This window comes from Lepidothrix coronata, unplaced genomic scaffold (assembly GCF_001604755.1).
Source record: "Lepidothrix coronata isolate B3197 unplaced genomic scaffold, Lepidothrix_coronata-1.0 Scaffold293, whole genome shotgun sequence".
NCBI classification, from domain to species: domain Eukaryota; kingdom Metazoa; phylum Chordata; class Aves; order Passeriformes; family Pipridae; genus Lepidothrix; species Lepidothrix coronata.
Window position 1 is genome coordinate 136,463 of NW_016690473.1, and position 16,316 is coordinate 152,778.

General features: G+C 50.1%; 1 protein-coding gene across 2 annotated transcripts in view; it reads right to left on the reverse strand.

Moving 5' to 3' along the window:
• CBFA2T2 (CBFA2/RUNX1 translocation partner 2) overlaps window positions 1–16,316 on the reverse strand; it is a 45,888-nt gene that overhangs the window by 25,222 nt on the left and 4,350 nt on the right. The window contains exon 2 of one of the 2 annotated variants that reach the window (XM_017837151.1): window positions 12,309–12,621. The gene's annotated coding sequence lies outside the window, so the exon portion shown is untranslated. Of the gene's footprint in view, window positions 1–12,308; window positions 12,655–16,316 lie in introns of those variants that run through there. The other variant, XM_017837150.1, reaches the window with a different exon arrangement.

Here is a 16,316-nt window from a genome sequence, read left to right on the forward strand (position 1 = left end):
TGCTGGCCAGGCTCCTAGGAATGACCCAGGAAACCACCACAGCTCCCCATGGAGGAGCCAGTGTGGGGCCACCAGCACTGCAGCCCTGGCTGGGCTTCTCCGGTCACAGGAGAGGTTCTGGAGGAGCCTTGGGGAGGCTACAGGGTTGTCTCACCCAAGGGAAGCATTCCCAGAGGAATCTGGCTGCTGTGCAGCTTCTCCTGCACAAGTCTCTCGTATGGATGCTGCAGTTAGAGGTGCACGAGCAGCGCTTGCTGCTTCAAATCCACCAGCAAGACCTTGGCAGAAGAGATTTAAGCCACAAATTCATCTCACCACCACCCCACTAACCCCATCTGAGAGCCTGGCACCCCGAGCCCCCTCACTGCCTTACTTTATCCTTTCACAGAAGAGTTGAGTGAAGGGCAATCTGCAAAGGGCACATTCCAGCAGGAGCAGCGCTGCAGCATCGCTGGAGCTGCACACGCAGCGAGGCCACAGCTCCAACACTGCAGCACTGCCCTCCTCCAAAACATCCAGGTGAGCACTGCAGGCCCAGCATTCCCATGGCTTCCCCAGGGGATTTTTGCTGGGTCCTGCTGTGAGCCTGGTGCAGCCCTGGGAGCTGGGGAAAACCAGCAGTGATGGTTTGTTCTGAGACACCGAGCGAGCCACCCTTCTTTTTCACTGCCTGGTGTTCTACATCCCAGCTCTTAGTTTCAGTAGGAAAAGTAAAGTTGTGGAAGAGGAGGAAACTTTCAGAAGATGCTGAGAAAGATGCCGATTCTGTATCAGTGCTGTGAGCTCCTTTCCCTTCAAGGCTTCCCACCAGCATCCTACTCTGCTCACTGCAGGATGAATCCCTCTCCAGGGGCAACCACTTCAGGAGTTTGAGAGAAAAGCATCACATCAAGCAGAGTCCATTGCACCTCCTAATGCATTTTTAACCCCAAGCAGCTGAGGATGTTGTGATGCCCGTGCTGCAGTGCCAGGAGAGCTCAGACCCCAACCCCACACTCCTGGGACTTTGGGTCCTGCCCACCCCTGCCCCTCTGCTCCCTTTTTGCTGCTGGGAATCCGTTTGGCCACACACAGCACCAGTTCCTACAGGGATATGTAAGGGTTGTTTGTCTGTACAGAAGCTCCCACAGATTGTTAGGAGGACAGCAAGGTTTACTCAAGTTTTGTGTCATCAGAGAACCCAGAAATCCTTCAGCCACAGGAGCAAGAGGAAAACACAAGTCTCCTTCAGCAGAGACAGCCCTTGTCTGTGCAAGCCTGTTCTTTTCCCTGGGTATCCTTGAGATCAGACTGGACCTTCACAGTGATCCTGCCTCACCTGCCTCGCTGGGAGCAACAAACATGAATATTGTCCATGACTTGGACAGGTCCTCATTCCCTGCACTGCTCCACCTGACCCAGAGGTGAGTACAGACACACCCCAGGAATCCTACGTAGGGCAGAGCCAGCCCAGAGCACCTCAGAAGTTCAGACAATGCAGGGAAAAGGGGAACAGCCTGAAAATCATTAAATCTTTTAAAATAAAGGATGATTTCAAACCAACCACAAATTCCCCTTTAAGTTATCCAGTAACTGAATATTAAAAACTTAAAACGTGGTTATTAAAGATGTATAGAGGAGGTTTAAGTCAGAAGCTTTAAAACAACTATTTAAGACACATCCCTCTCACGGTCCTCCATCCTCCAAGCTCTGCTGCTTGATGATTTGGTTCCCACCACTATAAATCAACCTTAAAAACCACCACTGACCTTGAAAAATATCCAGTACTGAGCAAATCTGGATTTCTCAAGAGCACCATGAATGCAGCTGAGCACAAGGGGATCTGGAGCTAATGAGAACCAGCAGATCTGGGGTCTGTGGGTGAGGGTATTCAGTGAGCAGAGAGTACTCAAAGTGAGTAATACAGGAACTGGGATAAAAAAGTCTCTGCATACAAGGCAGACCCAAAGCACCACTACCAGTAACTGTAAATAATGTCAATTAAAAAAAGCAAGGTCATTCCTTAAAGAAGTGAGAAAATCTCAAGACAGAAAACCACATTTAATCCATAACAGCCAGTGTGACCACAGAGAAGCACAAATAACACCAAGGACACCCAAAACTATTAAAAAAGCCTAAATTAAACTAGAAAAAAACCTCCAAAACTGTTTGTTAAGCACAGAACAGGTACAAGTCCTGACCATCTGGAGAAGGAAGCAGTCCAGAAGCTCCCAGGCAGAAGGGCCAGTTTAGATGAAAACAATGGTCATTTTTGCAAAAACAAAACAAAAACTAAATCCAACGCAAAACAAACCACTAACCAAGTTCTACCACAATCCCAGTATGAAGCAATCAAGGAAGGATACAGAAAAACATCCCCCCTGGGTCCCTGAAGTCATATCATTTGGTCTCTTTTCCAAATATAAAGCAGATTCCAACAGGAAGTCTCCCTTCTCTGGATGGAGGCTGCAGAGCAGGAGCTCCCTCACTGCCAGCCAGCTCCAGGGCTGGAGTTCCACCAGACTTTACCCAAAACTGGGCAGTTCATCCAAGAAATCAAGGAGAAACTTGGAAAAGATTTGGAAAGTCCTTTCCATCTCCATTATTTACAACTTCCCACAAGTGCCAGAGGGGACCCCGTCCATGTCTGTCAGTGTCTGCAGGGAGGGGGCAGAGGATGAACCAGGCTCTGCTCGGGGGGCCCAGCAATGGCACAGGAGGAACGGGCAGGGACTGATGCCCAGGAAGCTCCACCTGGACATGAGGAAGAACCTCTTTGCTGGGCAGTGACTGAGCTCTGAACAGAGACCAGAGAGGGTGTGGAGTCTCCTCACTGGAGATATTCCAGAGCCCTCTGGACACAATCCTGTGCCGTGTGCTCTGGGGTGACCCTGCTGGAGCAGGGAGGTGGGACCAGATGCCCCAGTGTGGTCCCTTCCAACCTGACCCATTCTGGGATTCTGTGACAAGTGTCCCTCACCCCACAGCCACAGTGGCTTTCCCACATCAGCCCTGGCACTGTGCTGGCAGTGCTGCACACACCAACACCTGTCTCACTGCCCTGTCAGTGCTCCTGAGGCAGCCAAGGCTCACTAATCACTCCATAACTCCCAACAGCTCTGTGGAGAGCACACTTCATTCACTTGGGCGCTAAGTGCACTAACTGCTGCCCAGCTCACAGTCCCTCCCGATCGATGGCACACACAGGAGCCCTGCCAAGACGACAATTCTGCCTCTTAAAAACGCTCCTCACGCCACCACACAAATTGCTCTTCCTCTTCTCTCCAAACCTGGCCCGCATGTGGAAAGTATTCCACCATCCCACAGGGCTGGAAGCACAGGAAGAACACTTTTAGGGGTGGGTTTTGGAGGGGTGTAGGAGCCCGATGATGCAGATGGGTCTCTACACACCTGTAGCACCACAGGCCAGCACAGACAGGACAGATGTTAAAGCTCACTGCTTAGAATCACCAGTTTGGGCTGGAAGGGACTTCAAAGCTCATCTCATTCCACCCCCCTGCCATGGGCAGGGACACCTTCCACTAGCCCAGGTTGCTCCGAGCCCTGTCCAACCTGGCCTTGGACACTTCCAGGGATGGGGCAGCCACAGCTTCTTGGTCTGTTCAGTGAACAACCCCAGCAGAGATGGACACACAGCAGCAATTGTCTCTGCTGTGCCTCCCTCCCCTCCCTCTTGTGGGCAGTGGAGGTGGAGATTTTCCATGGATAAGCTCTGGAGATCCAGTGATCCACAGGGACCGCAGAGTGAAGGTTGGCTCAGCTGCTGCTGTGCTTGCTTTCAAACCATCCCACTGCAACACAGCACAGACAAGACTTTTCCAACTCGTCATTCTTAGGGTTGTCCTCAGCTAATTACCAGTAACTCGCATTAACCCGCCCCCCATCAACTGGAGCACAGGGGAAAGACAAAAATTAGGTTAACCAAAAAGCTCAACCACCAAAACTGCAAGACCAGGGAACAAAAAACCCCAAGAAAGCCCCAAGTTTGTCTGAAACTGCTGTTTTCCTCCTCTGGTCACAGCAAAGCTTGTGACACAGTGCCTATAAATTTCCTCTAATGATGCAGCAGTGAGGCAGAGCCCCATCTGTGCTTGGGCACAGGTGAGACTTTTCACCATCGTGTAAGTGCAGGCTGCCTTCCAATTACACTCACCAGCCCATTAGGCAAATTAGATTTGCATGCGAGAGGATAACTAGAAAAATCAAGAAATAGACCCTGAAGGAAAATACATTTTATAAGCTACATGTCCCTGGGAAGATGTGGACGCTGAGTTTGCTGCTCAGCCCAGGACTACGTTGGATGTTCACGGTGTTCAGGCTTCTCTCAGTGCTGGCATGGGTTTGGGGACAGACTCTCCACCACACAGAACTGAAGCCAGACAAAGACATCTGCGTTCTCTGCATCCCACCTCCCTCAAAAGATGCCCACTTCTGCGGGGCTTTGCACCATTTGCAGGTTCTGCCCTGCAGTTTGCTTGATAAGAGATTAAAGTATTTCTGGCCCTAGAGAATTTGATTCCACCTGGGTTTCAATAATATACCACTAAACTACAGAATTATTTCCAGCACCTTAAGCAGGTCCACAGGCACATGATACCTAGTGGTGTGGGATTACACCAGTGTCTCATGTCACTGAGGACATTCATGTGGACTGAACAGTTCTGCTCAGGTTATCCTAAAGAATTAATCTGCCTGCACCCACTTTTTTTTTTTCCTGGTGAGTGTGTGCAAAACAGAGACAACCTAGCTCATCTCCTAGAATCCAGATGGCACTTGCAAACCTTGTCTGTGTATCAAATGTTGTTTTTTAGATCAAGTGTCCCTGGTTGACAACACAGAACTTCACGATGCTATCTTTAGAGAGGCTTCTCTGCAAAGAAACACCCTTTGAGCATACGTTACAGGAATATGCTAATGTGGCAGGGTGTTTTCAGAGGACACAAATGGATCTGTTCCTGGGAGCTCAGACACCCCAGAACAAGCTGAGCCTGGTTGAAGACGAAGGGTCACCAAGCCCCTAAAGAAAAGATGCATCAACAAGTTAAAAATCGCAGAGAAAGGTTAAGTTACATCACTGGAGAGGTACAGGATTTCACAGCAAGTCCACTCACAAGAATGTTGCTTACCAAAAAACCCAGCTAAAGGAGTGAGAGCAGCTCAAAACAGACAGCAAAATCTGACACTTTCCATTCCTTGATTTCTCTTACAGGTTTAGAGATTCTCACCCTATTTCCTGTTCAGTTAAATGCAGGGGTTTGATAATAAACCAATGGTTTTCTTCCTCGAGGTCTTAATTTCCTCCTCCAGATTTCATGTGAAGATAAAAGCAGCACATGCGAAGTAACTTCTTTCTTTAAAAATAGACCAGTAATAAAGAACAAAACTCTACAAAACTTTCAGCTTCACACGTTCCTGAGATGGTCACATTACCCTCAAAGAAAAAAAATCAGTAGTAGTCCCTAGAAAAAATACCACTACCCCCCAAAAACACTCACCCCGAGTTGTTTTCTATGCTCCTCAAACACAAGAACAAGAATCATTATCTGCATGTGAAAAAGCATGAAAAAAAAAGCCCTGACCTGTGCACACTCCCCACTAAGCAGCAAAATGACATTCCAAAAGCCAGGAAAAGACAAAGAAGGCTGCAGAAACAGGTTATGATACAGCTCAGCCCTGGGATCAGAAGGTGACACCAACAGCAGTGAGGTGGTAGAAATAACCCCCCGCGCCCGCTGCTGAAAAGAACATTTCAGAACAGTGACATCAGGTAAAGCAGCAGCTTTTGAAAAAAGAAAGTGATCCAGGAGGTAGCTCCTTCCATATTGCAGGCGCTCACAGTAAACACCATATGGCCTGTTAATTTAATTAGGGAGAAGAAACCCCCTAAGTTTGAGATTTGACTTTGAAGGGTCTAAACCAAGTCTGAGGAAAATCGTGCAAGATATTCCATTAGGCTGCCTTGCTGCCTTCACCCACCTTCTGACCCGGCTGACCTGTGGCTCTCCCCACACTGCAGAGCACCCCTAAGAACCAGACCTTTTGAGAAGTGCACAACCTTCACGGCTGCACCTGCACGGATACTTCCCAGGCAGATCTGGGTGGTCCACGCTGGGCAGCCAAGCCAGGAGAGCTCTGTATCAGGAAGGAAGTGTGTGCAGTAAATAAGCCAAGTACTTCAGCTAAACACATCTTCTCGGACAGCAACCAGAGTTTTTATTCTAAATCCTCACAAACCACACTGGGCAGGTCCCACCTGTAAAAGAGAGGAGGGAGCTCATGGTAGGGGCCAACCTGGCAAATGCCAAAGGACCCATGCTGAGAGACAGTCTCAGGACAAGTCCATTCCCCATCTGTGAGTTCACATTCACAACACAGAGGTCAACCAACCCCAAAGACCTGAGCAAAGACTCACTTCAGTGCCTACTTCCAGACCAGCCAGAGGGACTCTGCCCAAAGGGGCTGCATTTGCTGAATAAAAAGTCATTTCCATTTTGACTGTCTGCCATGTCTCGCTCTGAGGATAGATGAGCACATCTAGGATCATTTCTACCTAGAAGTTTGCTTATGTGTATCTGTACCACAGTGGGACACTGCAGCACCTCTGTCACACCAGAGTGTCCTGCAGCTCTCAGCACGTGCTGCCTGGGATTTCCCAGTGCATTACCAGCAGGAACAAGACAGATCCCATGGAAGTGGCTGCTGAGGCACCACCAAGAATGCTAAGACACCAAACCCACTAATTCCCTGTGGAACAGCCTCACAAGCTGTAACAGCTGAGGCTTGGGGGGCTTTGATGGGCTTCACCTTTAGCAGCGTGCTGAGACCCAGACAGCAGCAGGCAACACCTCGGTCAAGGAGCTCCAAGGACCATCATCCCCCTGCAAGCTCCTCTGTCAGGAGCCACCAGAACAACCCTCATCACCACACCCAAACTCACTTTGGGGGGCCCAGTGTTCCACAAGGGAAGCACAACGTTTCTCCACAGAGCTGTGCACTGCGACCGCGCGCCCTCCAGACCCGCACAGGGCTTTGCCACCCGAGCTGTTTGGGCAGGAGCACGGAGGGAGGCTCTGCCCGATGCCACTCTCCTCCATCCCTGCCTGGCACAAACTAGGTCAGGGCTGCGTGGGCTGGTCCCCACGTCACGGGACACGACCCACCTGTGTTCCTCACCGGAGATGCTCCGTGCCTCTGCAGGGCAGGTTCATCTCCAAGTCCTAGGTAGGGCACCAGGAGATGCCTCCCTCCCTCCTCCCTCCCTCTCTACTCTTACCAACTGCAGCATTTCTCGCCTCAAGGCAAACCCAGGCTGCTCCATGGCACTCTGCCAGAGTACCCCACAAAATATTTTGGGGTTTCATGGAACCTGCTGCCCTGCAGATAAATCACACCAGGCGAAAAATCACATCGTTCCTAGAATTTTGTAGCCTCAGTTGGCACCCAGTTTCTCTCTGGCTCCTCTCAACAGCTGACAACACTCACAAATTAACAGCCCACTTGTTCAATTATTTTTTCCTTTTCTATCCAGACGCAGGTTGGGATCTGTGTGTCCCTTTAATAGGTGTGCCACAGCAACATGCCAGTTTCCCATTTTCTAGTAAAAAAAAAAAAAACCAAACATCTAAAGCCTGGCAGACTTCTTCCTGCTAGCAAGGAAACCTCCTCTGAGGACACTGCAAAGATTTAATTTACTACCAATTGCCCTCTGGTTATTTTACATTTATGGGGTGGGGTATGAAGAAAGGAAGAAAGCAGAGGGAGGGTGTAATTAGCTTTGCCTGTAAAATGTTCATCCCAGTTGTAACAGCAACTGGAGCCTATCAGGGGCTTAACAGATTTCAGGGTTTTGTTCCTTGCAAGAGCTGCAGTGTCTGTGTGGGGTGTGGGGGGGAAATAAAAAAGGGGGAAAAAATACATAAAAAAATTTTTTTTAAAAAAATTCAATAAGTGGATCCTACTCTTTGCCACAACCCCATATGGAAGTAATCAAGCACAAGGGTGGCAGCTGGGGCCAATAACAGTCACCTGCAGTTGAGGGACGTGGGGGTTTCGGATGGGTTTTTAATGCTAATTTCCTGGAGGAACAATGCGGGAGCGGGCGCGGAGCGGCAGCCGAGGGCGGATGAATAGGGACCAGCGGGAACAATGGCTGCACCTGGCGCTGGGAGCAGCGGCTCCGAGCCGGCACGCGGCGGCAGCGCCCGCACATCTGTTCCCGCACAATGCCCCGCTCCCCCCGCAGCATCCCGAGCCACACCGGCCCCGCTCGCACCCACGGCCCGCCGGGCAGCAACAGGTCTGAGCTGTTCCGGGGCTGCAGCATGGCCTTCCTCCTCCTCCTCCTCTCAATGCTTTTGGGGCTTTCTCGGTTGGTTTTTTTGTTTTGTTTTGTTTGGTTGGTTTTTTTCCGGTGGAAGAGATGTCTTTGGAAGGGGTGGTTACCCAGCAGCATCCCACCGGCGGGCTGTGGCGTCCTGTTGCTGCAAGGAAAACTGGCTCCCGGTTTTGTTGTTTCTGTAGGACCAGGGAGTAACCGAGCAGCACATCTGCAAGTTTTGGCTCTTCTCAATGGTCTTCTGGCCACCTGTGACTGTCCTCCTCCCACAGCACAAGTCCTGCTGCGGCCATGAGAGACGGGAATCCTGCGGCCAGGAGCGCGCCAAGGAAATTCAATACGCATTATTCTAAAACCTTAAGCTTGGCTTACGAAAATGCCACTGCCCAGCCCAATAAAAGGCATGATAGTTACACTTTAAAATGCTTTGAAACCTCTGAAATCGCTATTGTCCCGTCGGACATAAGCTGCTGACACACAAAGCGGTGCTAAGGTCAAGGTCCTGCCTCAGAAAATTGCTTGCAGACCCAGGCACTGAACCCAAGCCTCTCCATGCTGCACTTTAACTGTGGGATCATCGCTCACCAGCTCTTCCTGGCTGCTGCTCCTGCTCTAAACAAAGGTTTTTCCAGCCGTTCCCTGAACGCTGCATGAATTAAGACAGTCTCCATCATAAAAATAAAAGTTGAACAGGCTCCCAGAGACCTGCAGTGACGCTGCCCCCAGGGACTGCTCTGGAGTGTCTGTCGAAACACATTTCATACCTAGCTCCTAACAAGCAATCAGATATGGAAATAGTCACTAAATAAAGGCAAGCTTACAATCCAGCCCAGAACAAGTATGGATAAGCCAGCTCTTATAATGGGAAAAAACCCAACAGGCAACACATTACGACCATTTCCTGCTCAGATGTAAGAACTAGCCAGCATTGCCTTAAATTTGCTGCATATGCCCAAATCCTCAAATCACTGTATTCAGCTATACCATAAACATCACACATACCCATCAAACAAATCTCGTTTTTTGTCCAAACCTTAAAAAAACAGAGCTGGAAAAAACAAGAGGCCACCTGGCTCACCCATCCCATCCCATCCCATCCCATAACCGTGGGAGAGCGCTGCCTCCTGCTAAATGCTGCTGGTGGTTACTGCATTTATGGGTCAGTTTGAGGACCAAAGAGCTGGTTGCCTTGAAAACTCAGTCAAACCACACAAACCTGTCAAACCAGTGATAACCTCAACGAGCCAAAATCCACCATGGGTGACACGTGACAAAGCAGCTGTAAAGCAGCAATAAAATAATCTGGGACTCACACTCGGCAGGACAGATGAGGCAACATTAAGAGAAACCCTTCTCTCTCGAGGACACTGCTCCTGTGAGACCAAGAGGAATAAGACAAAAGGAAAACCAAACCCAAGAGCCTGACCCAGGGTTCACGTGAGAAAAGCTCCCTTGGTTTCAGCTCCGGCGGGTTTGAACAAGCCTCTGCAACACCAGCAGATGCAAGTTGCAAAAATAGCAGCATCTTGGAAGTAAGCAGGGGCTGTGGCTCCAGTCCCTGGGCAGAGCAGAGCCCGACTTGGCAGCACCGGTTTGGCCTTTTCACTATTAAATGGAGTTTCTGCTCTTTTCCTTGGGGCATTCCCTGTGTAATAGAGTTCTCAGATTAACGATTTATTCTCCCTGCCTTTAGCAATTCTGCTCCTTCCTCAAACCTTTCAAATCCTTCCCTTGGCTTAACTGCACTTTCCTGTTGGCAGTATTTGCTCAAACTGCCTTTGCTTTACCCCCTTTTCCTTGTTTCTCACACTAGAGTCTCTTAGGTTTGCGTTATTTGTGCATTTCTCTAACTGCTGGATGTGCTGGGGTAGGGTTCCCTGGCTGAGGAGGACACACAGTCATTTAGATGAAGCCCAGGTAGTTCCAAAAAAAAAATCAGACTAAACATCTTTTCCACATTAATAGTGAAAATCATGTCATCCAGCAGACAACTGTGAAAAAACAAGGTGGATGTCCTTGGAAAAAACACTTGGATGTCCTATACCATTTCTATAAAATTATTACGACTGGCCACCGACTTTCTGGCCCCCCTCTTTCCCAAAACACAATCACTTCTCCCACCCAAGCACTCAGCTCGTCAGGCACCCCAAATCCTTTCCAAAAATGAAGGAACCTGAGAAAAAAAACAAAACCAAAGTTTCCTGCAGGGCTTGAGCAAGACTTCAGCAAATGAGTTGTTTAATGGCCAAACGCGCTGCCCCGATGCCGGCGAAACTTCCGTTGGTTCAACCAGAGCCCTGCAAGGAGACCACAGGAGCAGATGCTCCAACACACTGCACTGCCTCCACAAATTCGGGAAGTCTCCAGGAGAGCTGCAGCAGAGGAGCACAGCCCTTTGCTTTTAGGTATCATCACACTCTGTCTGGCTTTGCTGGACACTTTTTGGGTTTCTACCTCCTTTGTGCTGGTGCACTTTGAGACGCTGAAGTTGAAGAGCGCTGGGCAGCACATGCTCCTTCTGCCTCCTCTCTGGGGACAGCAAGGGACACACGGGAAGTGTTTGTTGTGTCTGCAGAAGCAGATTTTATATATATATATATATACATATGTTTTTTATTTTTAAAGCCTATACCCAAATGCTTGCATGCTGCAGGAGAAGGAAAATGTTAAGGTGGCCCACAGAGTGGCTGAGCACAGAGCTGCAGCCCATGCACCCAGCCAGGGAGCCTGGCCAGGCTCTCCCCTGGGAAACCCTGTCACCTGGCACACTTAAAAACTAACCTGGACAAAGCAACACCAACGGGAATCATCCTGCACCAGACAGCCTAGTGAATATTTTCTCTTTTTCCAGCCTGACAGCAAGCGATGCTCAGCCACATTTCAGCTCCCCAAACTTTGAATGCTGATTTTGGTGCATCTCCCGTGGCGGGGAAGGATTTCTCTAGCACATTAAAGGGACTGTGAGTATTGTTGCACGGGAGCTGAGTGCTGCAGGAGGGAGAAAAAGCTGGTAATATTTTGGGGAGCACGCCCTGGGGCAGCAGCTCAGCAAACATGGAACAGAAGTATCTTTACAAGAAGCTACACAGAGGGTTGGAGGAGCAATTTCAACTGCTGAACCTTCCCAAAAGACAGGGAGGGGGGGAAAAGAGCAGGTTTAAACTAAATACACAGGATCCAGGGATTACAAGAGAAAAACAGAAAATACAGCAGTCTGCAGCCCGACGTGAAAATATACAGGGGGAGATCTGTGCTGGTATCACAAAATTGATCCGGGAGATTTAGATGCTGGGAGCATCAGTTGCTGCTCAAGGAGCGCAAAGACAAAAAGGGAGCAGCCTCTGCCACAATGCAGAGAAGCCCTGAAAACACGGGGAAAATTAAGGAAATTTGGGAGCCAATGGAAGAAATCCACCTCTGCAGATTTACCCCCCCCTCTCCGAGCTTCAATAGGAGCATGCAGAAACCAGAGTGAGGCTGGGCACAGCAAAAAAACCACATTCTGCTAAAACACACAAAACCCTTCCTGCTTTGCCATTTCCCCAGAAAACGCTGAATCCCAGCCCTCTGCTCACGGAGGAGGGGTTGGGGGGGGTAGGAAAAAAAAAATAATAACCATTCCATAGCAACACGGAACAAGCTGTACCGCAGCTCTCCTCAGAGAGAGTTTAGTGTTTTTTCAGCTGCAGAATCCTCGCTTGCAGCCGCTGGGCTATTGAAGTTTTCCCCGGCACAGCCACTGCAGAGGAGCGAGGCAGGCAAAGCGCTGCGGCCGCCGCCGCTCCCACCCTCTCCCTCTACCTGCTCCCAAGGTTGAGGGTCTCCCCAGCCCGCCGGCAAAACACACGTCGCTCCTCAAACCTTGCCGGCGGCACAAGGGCTGAGCATCCCCCCCCCCGAGCATCCCCCGCTGCGCCCGGATGAGCTGAGCCTAACCCAGCGCTGTTTAAAAATAAACCCGGCTATCGCTTACCCTAACCGGCGAGGTTGCAAGGATCCAGCTGCTGTTGAATACACCTAGTTTCTTTGAAACAGAAAGAAAAGCGCTCTTCCTCCTCCTCCTCCTCCTCCGCTCGTGATCTTCGAGCGCAGCCGGAGCCCAGCCTGCCTTCTCCTTTCATTAGCTGGACATGTGTCAGGTCCCGCACATCTGCGATTTCTCACTGCCTGGAGCCGCCTGTCCGATTCCAGGGAAACACAGATGGATCCCAGATGGGAAGGTCCTGCCAAACAGACCAGCTCTCCACCTTGCCAGAATACCCAGCTTAGAGGCAACACACCCTCGGCTCCCTGCCTGCTCCCTGCCTGTGCCGCGCTGCTGCCAGGCTGCTCGCCAGCTGATGTCACCAGGCACACACCTACCAGCGCCTCGCAGCCCGCCTGACATTAACTTGTTAAATACACGTAATTTGTTTATGGCCGGCAATAACGGCGAGACAGCGGCGGCAGGAAAAGAGGCTTCGCCGACCAACACGGGCGCTGCCACCCTCCCAAAAACCAGCTCTGCCTTACGCGGCGCCGGGGGTACATCTCCGCTCAGACCTCGGTTTTGAAATCCGGATAAAGCTGTTGGGTAAACCAGAGGATTAATTTTCTGAAGGTTTTCCCCCACGCACGTAAATCTTCGCTGTAAACTCCCCCCCACTCCAACAAGCCCAAGCGCCAGAGTTTGCAGCGCTGGAAAAGCTGGCATGTGTTAGCAATTAGAAGCAACAACAAGATAACAAGATACTGATGTTGCAAGGGTACCAAAAGCAGACTGGAAAATTCAAAGGAAGGGCAATTAAATGTGTAACATATTACTGAGATCGAAGAGGAAGTGTTAAAGGAAAATGTAAATCCGAAATGCGGAGCAAACTCCACCAGGACCTCGGGGCAGGAACCCACCGGGCACAGCCACATTTGACCATTTCCCCCTCCCATTAACGCACAGACGTGGCGGCTCTGCCACCTCCGAACCCCCCCGGTAATCCCGAATAGCCGCTCCCCGAGGTGTGGTGCGAACAACAGATATTAACTGGAGGCTCCTGACTAATCCCATCAGCCCAGCACCCTTCCCCTCGAGCCGGGCGCTGGGCAAACACGCATTTACACAGCAGCCTTCCTGGCCACGCACATGGGCGTCCCTGGCTGACGGCTGGGCTGCCCCGAGAAGGGGCAACCACCCCTCCGGTTCTTGCCCCAAAACCATCCTCCTCCCAGCTCCCATAAAACCACCCCAGGAGGACAAAGCTACACTTGCATTTTGCTTGCAGACCGTGCACAGACACATTTTAAGATCTCGGCAGGGATTGTGAATCCAATCCACACAGCTGAGCAGGTTCAGCTCAGCTCTTGCTATCCTTCCCAAATCTTTGCAGGCAACACTGCCTCTCCCTCCAGCTACTTTTTGGAGAACCAGGGACCTCTGTACTTTCCCTCTGTCCTTTCCCAGGGCAGCAAACTAAGAGCCCAAGCTGAGGGATGCTGACTTTTCACAAGTCCAGAAATCACACGTGCCAAATTCTCCATAGTTGGTGTAGGCATGACAGGATATTTACTCATTCACAGACAGAAAATTCTTCTTTTTATGAAATTCCCAGTGCTCTGGCAGGCTACTGCTAACTGCCAAGCCAGGTCCATAAACCTTCTAGAGGTACTGCCCCCCCGCATCCCACCTAACCCTTCACCCCCTGCTTCTCTGCTGCTTATTCCTAATTAGTTTAAGGTACCTCTGCATCCCTCTGGGAGGGGAAAAGGCTGTAAAGGGAGAAAAGTGCTTTAAAGGAAGTATTAAAAAGCATTCTACGAGCAGGCATGGCATGAACACAAGGGCCACAATCTCCTGCAAGAGACAGGCCTCCCAGTATAGGATGCTGGGGGATAACTGGGGGAGCATTTTGGAAGGGACTCCGGTCTGCTGTAGGACCACATGAAGTTGCTGGTTCCTTGGCTGGCTGCAGGCAGAGGGGGCACAGGTTTACAGCAACTCCCCCACCTCCAAACTTAACCCAAGACCAGCAACTTCACACGCTTCAGTTGAAAAAAAAAAAAAAAAAAGTGAATCACATTCAAGTATCAGCACATGGATACCTGGAGCATCCCACCAGGTGATGCTCAGGCAGCAAAGTGGGTTGGGAACAGGCATCCACTTCTTCCTGCACCTCAGGCCCTGCTGGTGGGGCTGCTGGCAAGGCAAGTCAATAAAACACTTAACTGCAGAAAGTTCAGCTCACTGGGGCTTCTGACACTTCTGATGGAGGTTGCGCAAAATACTGAAGCTCTCAATATTTCATAAGCTGAGATGGAAAAATCATCTCTAAATTACACAGACAATGAAGGGAGACACAACCCAAAGCAGCTCCACCAGCACCAGAACTAATAAAGTTATTTTCCTATGGAACTTGCATCTCATGAGTGGCTCCCCGGCGCCTCGCACTGTGAGGTCCCCAACGGGAGCCCTCCCCGGCCGGGGTCGTGCCGACAGCACAGGCTCTTATGTGGATTCTCTGATGTCTTATAAGAAGCAAGCTCATGTTGCAGCTTTGTCCCCAGTGGAGATGGTACCAGGCAGATGGATGCAGCCCTGTGCTCAAGGCATTAAGCATTCAGCATCAGACACGGCTGTGCCCCGTCCAGCCCTGTCCCAACATCGCCAAACCAGCCTGAAAACAGCCAGGGAATTCGAAAGCTGGCTCTGGTCTCAGTGAGACAGAGGGGTGAATGCTGGATGGCAAACAGAAGGTGCTCAAGAGATGCAGCCTGGCAGCTCTCTGGGTCAAAGTCATCCCAGAAAGCCCTCTCAGAAGGTACATAGGACAGCCTGGGGTTTGGGGGCTTTATGTGAGATAGGTAACTAGCACCTGGTGTTCCCTCAACTTCTTTTTTAATCGTATTTTAACTTGACCTGAACAGCTTGTAACACTTGTTTCACTTCACACAAACAAAAGCAGTCCCCAACTATGACAACTAGGTTCTAACTATCCTTTGTCAACCCATGGTCAAATAAATCTTTTCCCTATTTTTACAACTTAAAGTAGTTTGAAATGTCGAAAACTTACACTATTCCAAGTACTTCAAGTACAAGTTCCAGTGATGTGACTTGATAAACCTTAATGAAAATGGTTCACACTCTTTGCCACGGTGTCCACAGCCCAATGTCAACCAAAAACCCAACATCCCCAGGAGAATACATCCCCACTTCTGGGGGAGCAGGAATATGCCAGACCTTGTGGCTCAGAACAAGGAAAATGCACGTGTGGTTTTGGGCCCTCAAGGCCTAAAAACTAAAGGTGGGGTCACTGGGGTGCTCTGAGTAGAAGCCATTGCAAAACCTCCTTTGAAAGGCTCGTGGATTGTGTCTTACACATGACCCACGTGCCTCAGCTCATCCAAAACATGAGTCACCCCTCAAATGAGACAGATCCACGGAGCCACAGGCAAGCACACCACTGCTAACTGGTCTCTCCAGGAACACCAACACGGCAGCTCCAGTTTCTTCAAAGTGAGCCAGGAGAAAGCATCCCAGAAACCATGTCCTGCTCAGCCACCACCTTTACAAACAGAGCTTGTGGAAAGCAGAGGCAACTCACTAAGAGAAGACAGTGAGACACAGAGTCACAGAATGGTTTGGGTTGGAAGGGACCTTAAAGCTCATCCCGTTACATCCCCCTGCCCGTGGCCTTGAACACTTCCAGGGATGGAGAGTCCACTTATCTACTGACCCCAAGCAGCACCTCACTGTAACCAAAAGGCTTCCCTGCTCCCCAAATATGCATTAAACCACATTTTGTAGCCCAGACATCAGCAGCACAGCGGAAGGAAGCAGGACTGCAGGCAGCACGGGGCAAACCTCTTTCCCCAGCTCACCATGCTAATCTGCTTCTCACAGATGTTTCTTTCATAAACTGTTGTGGGAGAATGACATTCTGCAAAAATGGTTTACTATTCTGCTTTCTTCTCCTGGGAATGTTCCATGGAAAGAACGATGCAAACAAAGTTT